Source organism: Bemisia tabaci, chromosome 2, assembly GCF_918797505.1.
Source record: "Bemisia tabaci chromosome 2, PGI_BMITA_v3".
NCBI lineage: Eukaryota > Metazoa > Arthropoda > Insecta > Hemiptera > Aleyrodidae > Bemisia > Bemisia tabaci.
The window spans coordinates 59,348,733-59,369,743 of NC_092794.1; the positions used below are offsets into that span (position 1 = coordinate 59,348,733).

A 21,011-nucleotide genomic window follows, 5' to 3' on the forward strand; every position below is an offset into this window, starting at 1 on the left:
AATTTTTTTTTTTTTTTAAAACGAGGTGAAAAAAAGGAGTTGATTAACTATATTTGAGTACTTCAGCCAAGTACTTCGTTCATGTTGGACGCAATGAGCTGCGACAGAAGCATTAGAAGCATCCATTCTAAACATGGTCTAATGCTCATCGGGATGCGTACATACATTTTGAAAGCACTTTCCTACAACACACGCCAGGGACGGGAATTCATCAATCTAAAAGTTTTGAAAACAATAGGAAAATTGAGTTGATTAAATGATCATGCCTTAATCGTACTTAATTTTTCAACATAACTTGAAATGAAAAAACTCCCGAACTGCCACCTACATGGGTCACTAAACCTGGTGTTCTGAAAGTACCAGGTGAGCGGATAAGGCGGTCATTTATTGCGATTTTACGGGGACAGAATCCCGGACAAGCCCACTTTTAAAAAGTCCAGAGACTCGAGGGAGTTTCAAACGTAAAGCGTTATCTCCTCTCATTTTCCACTAATGTTTGTTATTAATGTGAATTGTGGCTTGTACACTATATGAGATGAATAAGAATCAAATCCTCGATTCTGAGGGTAAAGTTTCGACGATCGTATTGCTTTAATTGATGAAAAGTATAACGACATTTGACGAAACTCGTGATCGCCTCTGATTGGTCCCGGATGACATCATTCGGTTCGGAACGAAACTGGGACGTTTCAAATTTTCGAAAAGGTTGTCCATTATGAACTGCACATTTCCCGGTTTCTTAGTTACTTCTTCGCATTATTCTACGCGACATTTACCTTTAGAAAAATGAATTCGCAGGTCAGAATTCGTTTATAGTTCAGTGACTCCTTCCCTAAGTTATCTACAGGTTCTTTATGAGTCCCTGTCTTTTACCGGTTTGCCCCAGTCTTCATGACTCAGAATTACTGGATGAGACTTAAAGTGTACAATCTAAAGTTTATCTGTACCTAGTCCCTTGAGCATTCGGAGAAGTCGTTTTCTCGCTCATTTGGAAATGGATAGCATACTGGCACACAGTGGATCGAGTCGATTAGAGAAGTCAAACCCGAAATTTTTTTGACTAAGACTGCAAATTTTGATGTTTATTTCGTCACATTTTGAAATGCAAGAGGTGCTTATGGAAGAAAATTTAATGAAGAAACCAATGGGACCACTTTAAAAATCTCCAAGTTTTGTTTAAATGGAGAAAAGAGCGTTTAAAGTTTCCAAATTTTGTCCGACCTCTCCTATCGACTCGATCCACTGTGCGGCAGCTCCGACGTTCGATTCCTTTTATCGACACCTTAATTCGGGGCATAAATAGGTGTTTTCACTTTTTCCCCGGTGGATCCGTCAGAGCACCGTAAATGTAAGCTCGTTCATTTCCGTCGAGAGGATCCCGTTGAAGAGTATTAATCTTGCTTTTACGAGTCACAATGCCAGTCTTAGATGAGTTTTTTCGAGCTCGCCAACTGCAGAAAACACAGATTGAGGACTCGAGCCCCGGGCGGTGTACAGATGCAAGCACTAACCTTTTATTACTTTCATTTTTATTCGCCTTATCCACGTCTTCGTCCCTTTCCTCTTCGACGATTGAGTGGACATCGTCATGACGCTTATCACCGGGTTGCCAAATGCTCAGTAAAAAAAGTAATCGAAATCATGTATTAATAGTGTTTTGAACACTGTATCACATTTTGAGTAAACACTGTGAGGAAAAAGTACACGGTGTCGGCGATTAAGACTCAAACGTCTCAATTATTAAATAAATCAAGCGACCGAAAAATTTTGCGCGTACTGGAAAAATTTGAAATTTGAAGAAGAATACTGTCCGGTCAAAGTTTGTTGAACGTGCAGTTGGATATTGATAGTGCTGCTAATCCTCTGATTGACTGATGTTGCAATCTCTAGTGCCTCGTTCGGTGCTGCACTCTTGTGCTTAATTAGTGTACCTCCTGCTTGTAGATTAGCTTATTTTGGCTCTGATGATTTGTAATGCGTGAAGTATCCCTGTTAGGTTTGTAGGCGCCAATGCGCGAATCGCGCAATGCGTGAAGTATCCCTGTTAGGTTTGTAGGCGCCAATGCGCGAATCGCGCAATGCGTGAAGTATCCAGGTTAGGTTTGTAGGCGCCAATGCGCGCATCGCGCTGGCAGCACGCCGCGCCGCTCTGTTTTGGCTCTAATATTTAGACTCGCGGAGTCAGCGTTTTTTAACTCATGATTTTGAAATTTTTGCACACTCTGCAAGGATTATTCTCATTTAAATTAATGAAATTAAAATACGCATTACAGGAAAACATAATGTGTGTTTTGTAAGTAATAAGGTGGTTCCGTGTCAAATTATATGATTTCCTTAATAAAGGCAATGCTAAATAACTTACTAAATTCAAAATCAAATGTTAGTGTGGGAAGTAAAACATGAGGTAACACAAGTTGTTGGTTTACTTTTTGTATAACTTTTCTGTGTATTAAATCGACAAAATCTTTGGGCCGAGGTTACCAATCTTTGTGTTGAAAATCTGCGATATCGTGAGAAATTAGTCGCCAGCTGCCGGTTTTTTCGTTAGAAAAACTGCCAGCAGAAGCAGAAGATGGACAGATTTCGTCCGGCAGTGTCTTGCCAAATTTTGGGTTAGTCGAGATGTCAAAATTCTTTCGTGCTTCTTCAATAAAAGGCACGAAAAAAAAATCAAGAAAGAATGAGTATTTTCTACTTTTGACCGTATTTTAAAACCAAATTTCCAGTGAGTTTAATGAACCACAATATGATGAACTTGGAAAAATGCGATAGGATCCATGCAAATCGCAAACTGCACAACGCATAATCGCTTTCTGATATATTTTCGTGATTTACGTACGATTTTGCAGTCTCCGCACACGACTGGGAAAAAAATGGAGTTAGATTCCGCTCCTGCTCTCTCTCGAAGCAAGTAGATAACTTATAAGTTAGACGAAATTATTAACACAATTTCTGCGCAGGAACGCAAATTGGATCTTTCACAGGCTAATCAAATTAAGAATTTTAACAATAATTCATACTAAAATGGAAATTATCAGAACAATCATCATGAAAATTCCCAAAGTAATTTCCAACCTCGTTCGAATGCGATTTAACAGCGAGGGAAAACATTCGTACAGGGTTATTCAAAAGTTACGCACCACTGGCCATGAGGGTTGTGGCCATTTGAAATTGTTGAGCCCCCCCGCCCTGAGGGGATCAAAAACTGGAAAGTACCTAAAAAAGTTTCCCCCTCGGTATGAGGAAACACGTCTTAAACCGCAAATCGATATCATAATTAAGTACTAAAGTTATGACCAGTGGTGCGTGACTTTTGAATAACCCTGTATCTATCAACATGAACACCGCAGTTTCAACACCGGCTTTTTAGAGATTTCAAATCCAATGTTTCAAGTCCTAGATCATCGGAGGGGTGCTGGATGGACGGAGCCCGTCGAACAGACAGCTCGATTGTTCAATTGATATCGAATGACCATGATCGATAAAAAGCATTGCTAAGGTAGGGATTTATCGATCAGGACCATTCGATAACGATTCGAAAATCGACCCGCAGAGGCGCATCCGTCGCTCAGACTCTCGATCGCACGAGGCGATTGAAACGCGTCTGACCGAACAAAAACTAGTGAAGTGCAAGTGAGTCATTTCATTTTAATACTTTAAAAAAGTTCTTGTGCAAACCCAACCCATACCCGTTGAGTTTTTCTGAAGTAACCGGCAATCAGGTTTACAAAGAGCTGTGTTTAATCCTACGGATGATTTCAATTGTTTTCAAGCAGGCTTTTGCACTTACTCACAGTGGGTTTTAACTAAATCTAATTAATAAAATGAAAGTCCCCATATCTGAAAGCGGAAAAGTACAGCGAAAAACCTCAGGAAAACATCCCCGCTGAAAAGAAAATCATTCGCTGGGCCGTTTCCCTCCCCCCCCCCCCAAAGACAAAATGGCGGCCGATATGCGCCGCCGCGGGGTGCAAATGTTACAACTCCCTCACAATGTCAAGTGACACATCGATTCCTACGTAATTTTAGTCGTAGAAGCCGAATATGAGGTCAGAAATCCCTCACGACTAAAAGGGATCGCGCAAATTCAAGATGGCGGCCAAAAATAGGCCCCGGAGTAAAAATTCTCAATTCCAGCTTTTGGTGACGAGTGAGATGTCTTTTTTTATGTTTTTTGGGTCATAGGATCCAAATTTGAGGTCAAAAATTCCCTTCTGGCCGACAGGGATCCCTCAAATCCAAGATGCCGGCCAAAATGGGTTCCAAAAATCATTTTTTGGGCCGGTTTTTGTACCGAAGTACAAAAGTACCGAAGTCGAGTACCGAAGTCTCATCCAGATTACAAAAGAGATTTCCTTGAAGCTGTATGTGAATTTACCAGCAGAAGAATCTAGTTTCATTTACTATCTGTGTATACAATTAATTTGTACTCCGGTTGTCATTTTTCTTGAATTCATTTATATTTTCTTGAAAAGAAGATTATTTTTGTTTTAATCCCATTTCACTTGCGCTAGTTTTTGTGTGAAGCAGGGGACTACAGCCCCTGCTAGGCAAAAAGGGCAAACATTATTTGTAAGAATAGAGCAATACCGTTTGCAAGATTGTTTGTTTAAAAACGCTGGATTTTCGTAACGTATCTCATGGAACAAGCTTACTGACTGTCGAACTGAGTATACGAGCTCCTAGACGCGGTAAAAAGAAACACGATGTGAAATATGCAAATAGTGCGTTAATGAGTGGATTTCGCAGATTTCTGATACGCTCAGCATTACTTTGTTTTGTCAGTAAAAAGAATCTTCTGTTCGTTTCCGATCTTAATTTTCTGACATTTCAGGCTTTAAACACTGAGACAAAAGCCAAAAATTTATCTCCCTCTGATAAGCTCGAACTACGCCTAACCTAACAGGAGGGGTGGATGTTTTCTGCAGGAGAGCGTGCCACAGAAATTACAATTGGGATTCTTTCCCTCATTCTTTTTGGACTTTCCCAGGTTTCCTCTGAAAAAATGATGACATTTTTTGACGTTATTTTCCAATATTTGGACAATTATTTTGAGACAACGATGGATGATAAATAGCGATTTTAAAAATGGTTTAAATTGTATTATTAAGTTCAGTTTGAATTTGTAAGTTTAATACATCGGAAATTCTCTAGCATCGGTTCCTCGAATTTCCTCCAGATACAAGTGCTATCAGACCGCCTCGAAAAATTGACCAACACTGGCAACCTGGCCTAACGACACTAGGAAATGAGTCGCAGGCGTTATAATTCCGAGAAGTGGTACTTCATTTTACAGCCTCCTTACTCCGGACTTCCATTTTCGTTTTCTCGAATATCGCTTTTTGACGAGGGCACTCTCTTGTTACAAAGCTGAGAGAAGCTACAAAAAAAAAATCAGGATGTGAGGCTCTGAGGAAGGTATAGTTACAATGAATAATGCCATTAATTTCTTCATTTAGATAAAGTTTCATGATACCAGAATGCGATTCAAAGGCACTGACTTTAATCTTTTATTTAACATTAATCTTGCTACGTCCACGCTTAAGAGGTCAGTGGAGGCAACAGTGAAACCGACACAGAATATCCTACCATTGCCAATACCTTACTTAGGTTATGGAGGTTATGGATTACCGATGTATCCCGAAAGGCGGATTCCCGTGTCGCGCACCATCACCCGAGTTGATTTCAGTAATTCGTATACTTGTAAATTTCATCTCATCATAGCTAATCTCTGATACAATTCCTACATTCATATTTTTCATCATATTTCATCGTTTTCTTCCCGTAATGTTGTAATTTTCTTATCCTGCCCCGAATTCCTTGAAAATTCGTCTCTAAGAGACATGGAAGGTCGCCAAAAGCATTTGTGATGAAGGGACCCCCAATGAATCCTGGGAATGGGTTATTTTGAAATTCAAGTACTGTAGAATCCAACTGCAATAATGCCTACGTGTTTAAAAAGTGTGAAATTTTCAAAATTTACCGGGGGAGGGCCCCCGGACCTAGAGGGGCCTCGAACGACAGGAGGGGACGACAGATCAGCTGGCAGTAGTCACACCTCACTCAGATTTTGTACAACCTCAAAAAGATGTGGCCATAGAACAGTTGTCGAAAATCGCACAACCACTCCCACGAGCCTCACCGAGGCAGCCCTTTCGTGCAAAAACAAGTAAAATGAAGAAAGCTTTGTTCTCCAACGGAAATGTAGTCTCAAATCGGATGAAGAAAAATGAAACTGACACGAGGATCCTCAGAAATCGCCCAAACTCCGCAGAACAGGATCTCCTCCAGACAGGGTCTCCCAGAAGGATGCAGTCTGGTTTGCTACGCAGACGACTGTACGTTCGTCGTGAGTTCGGACACCCGGGAAAGGCTGAGGCCTGCCTCGACGCCTTTCAATTCTGGCTCGACTGTTGCAATCTAGAAGCGTCTGCACCGAAGACGGTGGTGATGGTGCTGGCGGGGAGCGGTCGCCGAACCGTGGGTCCCCGCACCCAAATAAGGATCCGCCTCGGGCGGAAGTTGCTAAACCGCAAGCCCGCTCACCGGATCCTCGGCGTCCAGCTTGACGAATGCCTGAGCTTTCAGGCCCACGCTGACGACGTCACGAGGAAAGCAGGCTCCCGAGCGGGCGCCCGGCGCCGTCCGGACCCTGATGGGCCGGATACCCGAATGGGTCACTAAACCTTGTTTATTTTATTGAATATTCTAAAAATACAATGTGAGTAGATAACGCGGTGATTTTTCCGTATTTTTATGGAGCCGAAATCGCGGAGAAACCCGCTTTTGAAAAATCTAAAAACTGCAAGACACTTCAAACGCACCCGAATGGCGGGAAACTGACGGTGTTGACGCACTGCGGTAGTCATATCGTAATCTTCTCTCATTTTCCTCTAATGTTTGTTTAAATGAAACGTGTTTCCATGTGGAATTGTTGCTCGTTCATTACAGCTAACATATGAATTAGATTCAAGTCTTGAATTCAAAAGATATAATTTCGACTTTAGTATTGTTTTCATATACGAATAGTAGATAGACCTTTGACGGAAGTCGTGGAAACCCTTGCCCGCTTCTGATTGGTGCCGCATGACATCATTCGGCAGGGCGCGAAACCGGGGCGTTTTAAATTTGCGTATAAGTTGAGCGATTTGAACTACGCATTTCTCGGTTATTGAGTTACTTGTCCTCGTTTTTAATGAGCGTATCGTGTTCTACGCGTCATTTTCCTTCAGAAAACTATCAAAATCAAGTCAACTATCAAGTCAAAATTCGTTCATGGTTTAGTGACCCATTGCGGCCCACGGCACGCGAACTCTATCTCGGTGCGGTTCGCTCAATGATTGAGCACGAGGCCGAAGTCTGGGCCGACAGGCTCGCTTGTAAACGGACCGCCGAAACATCAGACGGGCGAGTCGGCAAGGCCTCATCCTCGCGACCGCGGCCTAGAAAACCGTGTCAGAAGACGCCCTGGAGGTCTTGGCGGGGATCCCACCTATGGAATTGTTTGTCAGAGACCGGGCCGAGCTAAACAAGTTCGCCCGGGGCGAAGCGATCATGGTCGGATAGGAAGAATTCGACGAGGAGTACGAAACGGCCGATCAACTCAGAACGGCTCTCAGAAAGAGGACCCTTCGGGAGTGGAACGCCAGATGACGGAGCTCCGCGAAAGGGGCCACCACGCGATCCTTCTTCCCCAGTAACCAAGTCCGCCTCAAAGCCAAATAGCACCTCAAATAGAATGATGTGTCCCTGTCCATACTTTAAAGAAGTTCAGAAAGTAAAGTGAAAAAGATCCTGCTGATGCTGATCTATAATTCGATTTTGATTATTTTTTTTATAGTAGTTTTTAATGATTGTGTTTATTATACCTTGATGTTTAATAGATGTGTATGAAGATTGTGTTGTGAAGACCGCACCAGTTCTGTCTACTTTAAAAACATATCTTTCCTGTCAAGATCATACTGAAATGTTTTTTGGTATCACTCGGCGGCATTCCGGGTACAACCGAAACCACCCTTGCAGGAAGCACCAAACTGCATATAAAAAGTGTCTGGTGCAGTTGGAACTGAAAGCGGTGGCGACAGGTAATTGAACCTCAATAGATGATGTGTCCATCTTTTCGTAAAGTTCGGACAATGAAGTGATACTGATCTAGAATTCAATTTTGATTAATTTTTTATTGTAGTTTTTAATGGTTGTACAGAGTGTCCGTTGGACTGCCGTCGAGGACGGACGTACGTTGGTTGTGCTCCGCGGTGCGCCCTCTGGCGGCGATCTCTGGAACCTCGATTTTGCGTCGCGAAGTGTATTGGTAAAGTTTGGTTTTTCCATTGTTTTCTTTTGTTCCTTTGGGGGTTCGAAAAGGCTTTTTAATAGGGGCAACTGCGCCTAGTTGCAACATTTTTGCGGTGTTGCCAAAATTTTTTTAAAATCTTTTGTTTATTTTTGTGAAGAGTCACATTTTAGTTTGGGAGCTTAGCCCTTGAGGCAAAAAGGTCAAGGAGGGCGGTAAAAAGATTGGCGGTGAATCAAGACGATCTGCCCGTAGGGTTTGATGAAGTAATGGAAGTCAAAAGAACGTTGGAAGAAGAGCTCCTGTGCTTCGTGAAAGCCCAAAAAACCAAGAGCTACATACATTGCACGATAAAAGACGATATAGATCAATTGAGATTCCAGGATGAGAGACTAAAATGCATGACGGCGGATACAGTAGTAGCAGAGCGAGGGCTCTCCTTGAGAAACAGGATAGAGGGAACAGACTTGTTAGCAGATAAAATAGCGAGAAGACTGGAGCAAACAGTACTTGAGGGGGTAGGGGTGACTATGGTAAAACCCATGCGAGAGTCCTTCGAAATAGCAAATGAAGCCAGAACGAGTGTCGAAAATGAGGTGATGAATACTTTAAAAACATATCTTTTTTGTCGAGATCACATAGAAATGTTTTTTGATATCACTCGGCAGCATTCCGGATACAATCGAAACCCAACTTGCAGGCAATTCCAAAGTGCTTACAAAAAGTGTCTTGTGCAGTTGGAGCTAAAAGCAGTAGAGACAGGTAATCGCACCTCAGTAGATGATGTTTTAATCATTACGTAAAGTTCAGACAGTAAAGTGAAAAAAGATCCTGCAGATGGTAATTTTTATGAAAAATACTATGGAACGAATTTCATTTTGCCTTCTCCTTGTTAAGAAATCATATATTATGAGCTAAGATAAGATTGTTGTGGAACTTAAGGGTTAGGATTCTAAGGTTTTATTTTTTAACATAGTCTGTGTACGGGGTTTCTTATATTTCAATTTACTTTCCACGTATATTCTGGTTGAAATTTTGAAGAAGAAAAATAATGTTTTACAATACTTTGCAACTTACGCAATGTCTACTGAGCCATTATATCGTTAACTTTTTCGAACTCATCTCGTCGTTAAACACTTTGCGCAAAGCACATTTGGTACATTAGTTCATGCAGAGCGAAAAAATACACGTTACTCCACCTGACTGTTAATGCGCATTTTTTCGCTTAGCGCTTTCCGTGTTGGTTGGAAGTGATGAATTTTAGTCGGAGACTATCGCCTGGACACACGCGAGGGGTTTCAGAAAGTTAAGACTCGCATCAGCTCATCAAGCATTGCAGAAGAGTACAACACTCCCAACAAACTTGAACATTAATCATGTCGAATCTTCTTCTCCCTCCCGTGACACTAAACAGTGATGGCACGCAACTCGGGAAGGGATCAAACCCGAGTTAACAACCAAAAAACACCGGCTCCAACTCTTCCCGACAGCGCACACTGTGTTATTTCACCTCCAATCCGGGCCAAAACTTAAAATTGTTTTATAAAATGTTTGAAAGGAAAATTTAAAGAAAAAACTGACATGTTATTCTTAATCTTCTTCTGTATGCGCATCAGAAAACAAGAGCATTACCGCTGATTTCCTCGCGCTCAGACAGGTTCCTGTGTTAATCAAATTTAGGGCTGTGTTATTTCACCTCCAATCCAGGCCAAAACTCAAAATTTCCTATAAAATGTTTATAAGGAAAATTTAAAAAAGAGGCTGACATGTTATTTTAAATCTTCTTCTGTATGCGCGCTAATCGAGACATTATTGAAATCCGGCCTCTTGTACTGCGATCCATTGAATTAGGGCCCGTTTAAATTTTTCCTTCTAAATAACGCAGTGATGACTCTGGGCTGCGAATCGATTGATTTGGTCCTTCGTGTGTGGTCACCATAATTACTGCTGGACCGTTCGTAAATACTTAGGCTGTCCGGCGCACATGATCTTGCCCTTGAGGGACGCCTTGATCGGGATCCAGATCGGTACTCAGATCCACATCGGGACGGAGACCTGGACCGGGACTGAGATCCGGATCGAAACATACCTTGGCCTTTTTCGTCTCCACAGCCTTTTTCAATTTGACGAGTGCGCTTCTTCATTTTCACATGCCATTCAGATTCTTCTACATTCAACATTCTCTACATTCAAAAACAAACATTTAAACAAAACAGGAATTTAAAAATAATACGAGGTAAAAAAGCAAAAACGTTCGTATTACGTTTCGGCTCGGTGGTCGGGATAGAGGTGATGGCGGTGGGCACGGCCTTGTATGCCAACTGACGTCACTCAATGGAAATCGTTTGTTTCTTACCGCGATTTTGCGACTTTTTATTGAGCTTTTACGGAGCTTCCGACTCAATTTCAGAACTTGCAAATGCAAAGAACGGGGTTTTCGCGAAAAGTTCTGCTATAAACGGTCATCAGATCTAAAATCCCAGCTTCTTGCAACTACCCTATTATGAACTTCCGATCGAACATTAGAATTTTGCTCAATCTTTGGTAAGACTCGGTCTGAAGACCCGTACTGATATTCCAACATGTCACCGTTTATGCATGTTATTTATGTCTTCATCCATTTTGTCAATAAGTTTGTTGATGTCACATTTTTACACAGCAGCCCGTGACAATGGTAACATGAAAAAACTAACGTTTTCCCCTCCGTGTTTTTTCAGGTTTGTCAGAGAGTCTTCATGCAAAACAGAAGAAAGTGTCAAATATAGATATCTGCACGGCATTCAGAACAAGTTTAACATCTGAAGCAGAATCCAACATTTTTCATCAGGGACTTTAAGTTTCCGTTGATTAAAAAGTAGCCAAAATGGATAGTGGGATACAAGTTGTAAAATGAGCTGCACTTGCTCACAATTACTTATCTTTTTTCAGGACGAGTGTGTTCAGAAGAGTCTGCTTGGTATCGAATATTACAGTGCCCCAACCTGACAATGTCAGTGGAAGTTCAAGTCCCCCGGCTGATTCAATATTACCGGCGGTAAGTAAACTGCAGAAACACCTTGGAAGTTATACCCTCTAAAACGATTGATATTAAAATGAGTGGTAGAATGTTGCCATTAAGCAAACCGTCCTTTTGATCATAGATGAAAATTCCACGGTATCCAGTCTCGTGTTAATGTTCATTCACTTGGGGTTGTCGGAGATTTTCAACACCTCGGAGGAAGAAAACTCCTTTTTCAGAATTTGCATGTTTTGGTATTTGGAGACGTACTTAAATTATCTCCTTGCGGCCTATCTTCAATACAAAGAAGTTAAGCCGCAAAATAGAGGCATTTTCCCCGTGCCACTAGTTGCGTGATAAATATAAATGTAGACGCAGATGTTGCCCTAGTCATTAAACAAAATTTCAGATCTTCTCTGGAAGTGTACGGCGAAGCTTGTATGAAGAACATCTATACATCATCTCATAAAAAACATCTAGAGGAAACCCCATTTTATGCTACGAAGGGGTTTTTAGAGTACGATCACAAGGAATTACATTTCATTGTATGTAAAATTTCTAACTATATCACGAACAACTCTGTATGGAAAATCTTAATAGGTTCACTAATTCTGTACAAACTTTGGTTATTAAATTTGTAGTTATGTATTAACATGTGCTGTAGCTATGTGCACATTGTTATGTGTAAATAGCTGAAATGTATATATACTGACGTGTATTTAAGCCCTTCAATGAAGAGGCATTAACGCGAACATCAAGATGATGATCTCGACTTTCGTCCTGACTACTCCAGAACATAACGCTCCCGACTGGATTCACCTGTGGAATCACCGTGCGCTGGAGCTCCTAGCTGCAGCTGCTGTCCATGTACAAATAGATAGTTGAAAAAATATTAAAAAATACAATGAACATTTGCAAGAGCTAGTGAGATACGGGCTTGATGAAGATTTGTCGGTAAAAGTTGAAACCGAAGAGGACGACCCACATTGAGATCATAATTTTAATGTTTTTTTTTTTTTTTTTTTTTTCCACATGGTTAAATCATGGTATCATTAGTGTTTGTTTTGCGTTTCGCTACCGCGGACAAGGTTTGTCCAGGTTTCGAGGTCAAACATGACGGTGTTCAGAGCGCAGGGAGACGACCCCGGGGAGAGGGGCGGGGGAGGCGTCCCGGGGGCGCGTAATGGAATTAGCTCTCAATTCACGAGCACATGAACCGTTCAAACATTTAGTTGCGAGAACGAGTTGAAACGTTAATTTGATTTGTATGTAAATTTATGTATATTTTCTTTCGGGTTTCGGCGAGTTAAGACGGGAGTATCAAAGAGCGTGAACAAAGAGAAGACATTTGAGCAAACAACCCGGGCGCTGCGACAGTTGGAGCCCCCGAGGGGGGTTGTGTTCCAGCCGCCCCCTCTCCGCCCCCCGTCGCCGCGATGCGTTAGGTCAATAAGAGGTCCAAAGCTGTTTCGGCGTTTCCCGCCGACCCGGGAGTATCGCTTCGAATTTACCTGACCCGCTCTCCGGGCGGAAACCGCAGATCTGCAACCGGGGTTGCCGCTCAAGTTCCACTTCTCCGTTTCCTCGCGGAGATTAACCCACGCATGAAGTTCATAAACGACTTGTAACATTACTTAATGAAGGAATGTGTTTTGGATCAATTCTAGGAGATCCAATGAGAGTGGGAGAAATCGTTCAAGGCAAGGAGACACTGACTCTTTCGAATCTTACATAGCTTCCTTCACTACGGATTCTTCGGATAAGGAGTCGAAAAGAATAACTTCCCCAAGTCAATCCTTGAAGAGGAAGATCGAGGAAGTATTAGCAAACGATATTGACAATTCTTCGGTGGGAGATGACAAGAGAAAGAAAATGAATGAAATGAAATGAGTGAATCTCAAATTATAGAAAATTTACTAAATTATATGTGAATAAAATTTTGTGAATATAATTATTTCAGATTAATAAGATGAATTCTACTACTCGAGGAGGACTGGAGTCGATTATAAACCTTTAATACTTAAAAATTAACAGTAAAATAAGAAAATTGTGGTTTAAATATTAGTGGGATTCCCGAAGTGAATGTTTTAAAGCAAGGGATATGGGCCCGAAACTGGACCGTTCGTCGGTCTTATTGACCGTTTAGAATCATGAATAATTAACTGCCTGGAAAATACAGCATTGGCTATTATAGATCTCATAGAATTACGGCGGGTTCTTTGAGATTTCACGGAAAAAAGAGAGCAGGCGTGGTACTACCTCGATTCGCTGGATAATATTGATATTTCTCATTAATTGTGGTAGAATACTACAACATTTTGGTTAGTAGCTTGATTTGTTGGGGGGAAACTACTACTATTAATTGGAAATGGCCATGGGTATTATCCAATAACCTCGAGCTCATTTTTTCCGTGTATATTGCTAATAAACATGCATTCTGGTGCTCTGTACTTCAGATCTTCAAAAAAGCAGCACACGGAAATACTTCGGCTCATTCGGAACACTAAAGTTTACAGTGGAGGTTTTGAGAGGGTTGACGGCAGCCTTCTATAGAAGCGATGTTGGGAGGAGGTGCCTCATAATCGACTTCGGGGTACAACATAATGGAACCCCTGACACATCCGACGCGGATACAGGTAATGTTGAAACTTCCTTTTTGAATTTTTCTGATTCTATATTAACAAATGTTGTCAGATTATTGCAAGCGGCAAAGCAGTTGGACCCGCGGGTGGTGAGACTAAAGGACGAACAATTGCCCGCGATGAAACTCATCCTCGCCGGAAAGAATGTCTGTATTCGATTTCCGACGGGGTACGGAAAGACAAATTCCCTTGCGGTTCCCTTCATAGTTAGAGAAGCAATAGTTATAGTTATTCTGCCCTTAATTAGTCTCGTCGTCGATATGTTTACAAAATTGCGAGATAATGTAAGGTGTATTAATTTGAGAGACGTTGCGGAGACTACTGAATTAAATGCTGGAAAGCTGGACATTTTTTTTTAAAGACGTATTATGAGATCTTTAAGTGTGGGTTACTTTTGCACCATTTCTGAAGTACGCCTTTGACCGCCATCTTGGATTTTTAGGCCTAAAATCGCTATTTTTTCTGTTTTTTGCCTGACTGTTTTTGACGAATCCGGAATACGGAATTCGTCTAAGTCAGTGATTCATGCCCTTCTTTCAGGCTGTGAAACTACAGTTACACTGAAAGATTCTGTTTGTGTGATTAATGGAGGATTTTTGGTTCGCAAAATCGTTTGGCATCAGCAAGAAACGAACTCCCAAATACTTGATATACATTTGGAGTATGTGCAGAAAGATTATTTCACTAACACGAAAAAAGTGTTAGATGGATATCCGGAAGATGAAACAGCAAAGAGTACCAGAACAGCGGAACGCTGTAGAAGATTAAAATCATTATCATCTCCAGAAATTAATTTGGAAGAGAATACGTCAGCTACTGTGCCACGAAATAAATTTCTTGCAAATTAGAAAAATAAAAGCCGCCTGATAGCTTTCCTAAGAGAGAGGTTTGAGAGTGCAAGTATTCTGAAAATTCTCCAGTTATAATAATTGAAGGTGAAGAATCTTATCTATTAGTTATCCTTACAGTTTTGAACAACTTTAAGAAATGCCTTTATTTCCATAGGCAGGGTGAAGGAAAATATCCAAGCAAAATGTCCTCGCCGAACTAGAACGTAACTTAAGCATGTATAGTATTTCATTTGTAGATGCGTTTATCCGTTGTGATACCACATCTGCTATTTTTAGGCAAAGAAAAAATAAGCACTTGAAATTCTTACATAAAGGAAAGTGATTACAAGCAGCGGTCTTTTCAAAGAACTAGATGCCTTACTAGACGCAGTGGCGAGTGCGTTCGAAAACTTATTGTTTCTTCCCTCTACGGTGCTCAAGGTAATGTCCTATGGAATTAATTTAGGTACCAGTGCCTCAGATATCATACATTATACGAATTTTTTCGAAGCAGTCCGAGACAATGATAAATGAAAAAAAAAACAAAAGAGAAAAACAATAAAAAACCCGATACGTTTCGATTCATGACTGAGTCGTGATCAGTCGAAAAATAAGCTAAAACTTAAAAAATTACTGGTAAAAACCTGAGGCCCGCTACATCCTCTCAGGTTTTTACTCGTAATTTTTTAATTTTTAGCTTATTTTCTGACTGATAATGACGCATTCGTGAGTCGTAACGTCTCTGGTTTTCTTCGTTTGCTAGCCTTGATTACCTGCTTTCCTCCTCCTTTTTATGCTTCCCACAATCGATACGCAAAAATGCACCGAATTTAGCTGCCTTGCCCCCTTCTGCAGATTCAGCGCGTTTGCATTCGTTTAGAGTTAACTTTCAAACACAGATGTGGTATGGTTACGAAATATCTCCGTTACAGTCACTTACAGTGGGGGTGTATGTGCCGAAATGTGCATCCTCTACACAATGATGCAAAAAAACAAGAAGCGTGTAAGGTAAGACTCTTCGTTTTAATGATGATAAATTCCCTCTAAGAAGTAAACGCATGGGCGTCAAGTGTTCCTCAAAGAGGCCTAGGGCTCCTAGGCTCCCTCTCACTCGAGAACGTCAGTTATGGGTGGGCCCAGAATATTTACGCCAATCAGAGGAATACTCCACGACTCGCGAATGATTTCACTTATTTCCCCGGCCAGTGGCAACACTGCACATGGGCTTTCATCCAGATACGTGGGTCTTGCTGGAGAGGGCGGCATTGCTGTCGAATGGTAGCCACCCGGGTGAAAACGGTAGCCGAAAATAATTTCGTTATGTTTACCCTCCAAGATGGACGAAGTGACTTGTTAGCCGCTATTTGCTTATCTTCTGTTTATTTGCTTGCTCACCCTGATAAACCCGTGATACTCGGCCGCGTAGCCGGAGCTGTGACCCCGCGCCCGCCGGCCATTAGTCACAAGTCAAAATTGAGCGCTGTCCCCCCTTGCGCTTCGATTTTTCCCCCATCGAGCCGTCTTTATCAAAAGTATCGCTCTTTTGAACTCCTCAGCCTCGGGAATTATCTACTCTCCCGATTGCCGCCTTTTGCGTTTGGCGGTTATTTTTTAAAATATGTCGGTTTTGGAAGTATTTTAAAGGGCGAAAAAGGTGGTTGCTGAAGTGCATATATAAAAAAAAAAAATTGGTTTGACACCGTTAAAGGAGATCTGAAAGCTCAAAATTTAGTTACAGACCTGCTTCATGACTACATCGTACGAATTGCCGTTTTATTGTGCCACTCTCAAAAAGCGCACAAATACTATCAATATTGAAAAAACGAAGTTGTTCGGGGTGAAACCACTGTACATCGAATGGCATTTTCACTAGAGCAATCAATTAGCTTGAATGTTCGTGTCAGGAGGAATCGAAAAGTTTCACTTATTCATAAAAGAGCATTCAGACTGACGACTGGTGACACCCCAAAAAAAAGATGTAAAGTTGACGATGAATTCACAATTGTTGAATTTTGAGAGCACATTATACTAGTTGTGATGAGGATTTTTTTACTTGATAGACTGAATACTACATGAGAACTTCTAGAATCACTCTTTATTTTATGACATATGATGAACCCGTAATGTTTATTTTTTATAGATTGCACACAGGTAAAAAAACCGCTTGGTTCAAGAGTGCAGTTTCTTGTCGCCGGATTTAAGAGTCTGGACTCTTGTTTCAAGCAGATTTTGAATTGAATAAATGCAAAATCCGCTTGAAACAAGAGTTCAAGACTCTTAAATCCGGCGACAAGAAACTGCACTCTTGAGTCAATGCACCGCGGCATTGGTCCAAGAGGTTTTTTTTACCAGTGCAATCTTATCAGCAAATATATATTTTATTAGAATAACGCATACAAATAAAAAGGAAAACATGACTATGAGACAACGGAATTCGATATATAATATCTGAAGTAGTTTTGTCTTCTTAAGGTTTGTGAGGCATAATACTCACTAAATTCACTCTGTGATCATTTGAATATGTCATACTGACCTCATTCTACAGGTTCAGTGCGAACTACGAGGATCAATTCTTGACGAAATTACATTCTCATTGCTGATGTAATTCCCCATGGTCCCCTCGCAAACATCGTGCAGCTTCATGCATTGCAACAAAATCAAAATTCATCATTCCGGTTCAGAAAAATCGGCGGAGTGAAATGCAGCGCCTTTAAAAAGTGCACTGATTTGCAACGATAACTATTCGAGCACGAACGTCGATCATCTGCATGCCCGTCGTTCTGAAGGCGTTTCATAGGCTCGCGGCAGGAATACGGTATTGTGGCGAGTAACTCGCCAATATGATGTGTTTGGATGCCTCCCATCCAACAAAATAGAAATCGTGGACTCTTACAAATACCTCGGGGTACTCTTATCGCGGAACACGAAATTCCAGGGGCACATCGCGAGAACAACGTCCAAGGCGAACGCCGCTTACGGCGTTATGAAATCGATGGCTCATAGGGAATGGGGCGTAAAAACGAAACACCCTAAAACTATCTACAAAGGTGTCATCGTCTCAGGGATTACACATGGCGCGGTCATTTGGCACGCGGAAACCAAATTCGTTAAAGGCAAGGCCAAATTAAGATCGGCCCAGCGGAAGGCACTATTAACAACTATGAAGGCCTACAACACCGTCTCCACAGATGCGCTTATCGCAACCGCAGGTGTTCTTCCTATCGAAAAGGAAATAGAAATCGCCGGAAAAATGGCCGAAAAGAGGATCGCCCTCAGAAACAGCGAGGAGGTACTCGCCGAGGAGCACAACGCGCACTCAAAAAGCAACTCGTGGACACTGCCTGGGAAGAGTGGCAACAAGAATGGGTCTACTCCGACACGGCACGCCACACTAGGTTCCTGATTCCGGATGTCAGAGAGTGGAGTAGGAGAAAAATTAATCCTACCCACTGGATGTTACAAATCGACGGTGAAACTACCAAACCACGTATCTCGTTTGCGGCGTTTAAAAATCTACGCTCACATTTTATTTTTTTGAAGTAGACCAAATCAATATCATTCCTTGAAATTTTCACGGAATTTTCTCCGCACAAAGAGGGAAAAACACAGAAATTTTCAAGACTGGATGTTAAGTAGTTTTTCATTTAAAAAATAAAGTATGACAGGAAGTCTGCGACGTCGCAAACCGAGATACGTGGTTTGGTAGTTTCACCGTCGAAATGCTCACGGGACACGGGCAGTTCAACGCGCACTTAGAAGCCAGGGGCCTCCCACAAATAGGACACGGACATTGCAGCTGCGGAACTTTCCCCAGCCTCCAAACGAGCACACATATCTTCGAACGTTGCCCTCACTACAATCAGGAGAGGGAAACGCTTCTCCGAAAGCTTAACGCGCGTCCGGCGAATTTCCGCGTAAGCGAAGTTGACTTCTTCGACAAGCATGTCTTCACAGCGGTCAGCATCTTCGCGAAAGCGGTGCTCCTCAAAAAACAAATAATCGACAGACAAATCCAATTCAATCATAATCGTGCTCAACGTGCTCATATCTATGTTACAGGTCATCAGCTATGGACATCTTGGAGCTCTTCGCCAGTAGCCACGGAAGGAACCTCACATACATGATTAGGGATGAACTCCCAGATAGCAAAGGTATCTTTAAGCCTAATGGCAAATTTCTAGATGTAACCCAGGGCATAGAAAACGTCCCCCCAGGCAGAGTAATCTGCATTATCGGTGGTACTAATAACACCCACACGGAACCCCAAACCGAACCGATCAACGTGAAGAAGACCCTTCAGGACTTCGACTTAGATAAGGTTAAACGAGTGGCCCAAAGGAATCCCGTGATTCTAGTTGTAGTCCTAAAGCGTGCAGACTAACCCCACAAAAACCCCGACATAGCCCTCATTAACCTCAAGATCCTTAAGATTATCCGGCACAACAAAGGCATCTACCCCATTCTCACCAAGCATTTTAGCCGGAAACTGTTCACTTCAGAAGGTCTGCACTTGAACATGAAAGGGAAAGTAGAGTTAGTTAAGCTCATTGTGGAGGAATATTTCAGGCATCCAAACATCCAAACTATCCGCGAGTTTGGATAGGAGATGATTTTGCACCGAATACCGCGAGGGAATAAGAATGAAAATAAATGCAAATTACAAGGTATTTGTAATGACTGTATCACTTGAATCACTTCCTTACGAGTGCTTCTTTCTTCCTTGGTAATTTTAACTCGCTTTTTTGATACATTAGTTTTTTAATAGCTGTATTGCCAGCCAGAGCTTTGTTTTGGCATTTCATAAGGAGACACGTGAAACTCTCACGTTGGAAGGCGGAGATCATATCCTCACAAACAGTGACCGGCTCCGATCCCTTTAGGAAATGTTAATTTTATTCCGATTTACGGAGGCTGCGTAGCATGAGTTAAACATTTCAGGGAGTGCTGGTGGTAAACGCATTTACAATTGTGACTAAACGTATTTTAGTCATGGTCCCAAAAAACTCCAGCAAGTGTTCAAAAAGGAGAGAAAGAAGTTCCAGAAATATTGCTGGATCAGAAAAGAGAACACAACGGTTTTGGCATGCGGTTGCTCAGGTGGTTCCAAGTTACCACCGCTAATTATTTTTTCTGCTACCCACGTTCGGAGTCGTTGTACTGCAAATAAAGGTTAAGATTAACCCGGTGAAGCTTGCACAGCTGCAAAAAGAGGTTGGATGGAAGGAACATTGTTTTGTCATTGGTTTGAGGAAGTTTTTCTAGACATGTACCCTCTAAAACTGATCGCAAGGTGAGAAAATGATCTTCTTTGAAATTCTATCGCAATATTTGCAACCTCTAGATATTTTTGTTTATAAACCACTTAAGCCATTCCCTAATTGATTAATTTTGCATGCCCACGCACGGATTTACTATTTAATTTCACTGTAAAAAGCTGTATTTGGTTTCATCTTAGTTTTCTGCTTTTCCTGATGATAAGGCGTAAGTTTTTGGCCTAATTCTTATTATTTATAATGAGTATAATGTTTATATAGATAAATTTGCCTTGATGTTGCACTTTTTCTGCAATATGTCGGATTATGTCAGGTGAATTTCCTGAGAGAGAGAAAAAAAAGTTAAATTTAGGAGAAAAATCTTACTTATTGGAAAAAAAATACTTGCAATAAGTCAGAAACCCAAAATATACCACTATAAGTAAGAAATAATAGTTGCATTACAACGAAACCGCTTAAATATGGAATAAAAATAAAATAAAATCAAGAAAATTGCGTGCAAAATTAGGTTTGGTTTCGAGGTTATTCCACGTTTTCGCATTTTGAAACTAACCAAATTCCCAATATCCCCCCATAAACTGAATAACGAATCATCTCCATCAGCTTAGTATTTATCCATTAGACCCTTCAAAAAGAGGTAATGAAAGAGTCGACCAACTTACTAAATCGGCTCACTATACTCGGACAGTAGATAACAAAAGATTTTCGAAACAATTATCCCCCATTATTTCCCAACAACATTTTAGTGACTGGAACACAGACTGGGTATCATGTACCTAGAAAGTCCAAAGATTAAAGGCGCTCCCCGCTCCTCCCCTCACTCTCACGCAAACCGTGGTTCTATAGACTAGATTAGAAAATATCACTATAGACTAGATTGGAAAAGATCCCTCATCACTGACGTAATCAGGCTTAGAATTGGTTGCGATGATGTAAAACACACAAGTCTGTGTCGATGTTGGTAGAAATGCGGGG

The 21,011-nt window shown here is 41.4% G+C and overlaps 1 protein-coding gene across 4 annotated transcripts in view; it reads right to left on the reverse strand.

Annotated features, from left to right (window-relative positions):
* The window catches only part of LOC109030076 (uncharacterized), a 337,729-nt gene that overhangs the window by 85,303 nt on the left and 231,415 nt on the right, over positions 1 to 21,011 (reverse strand). The window lies entirely within an intron of this gene.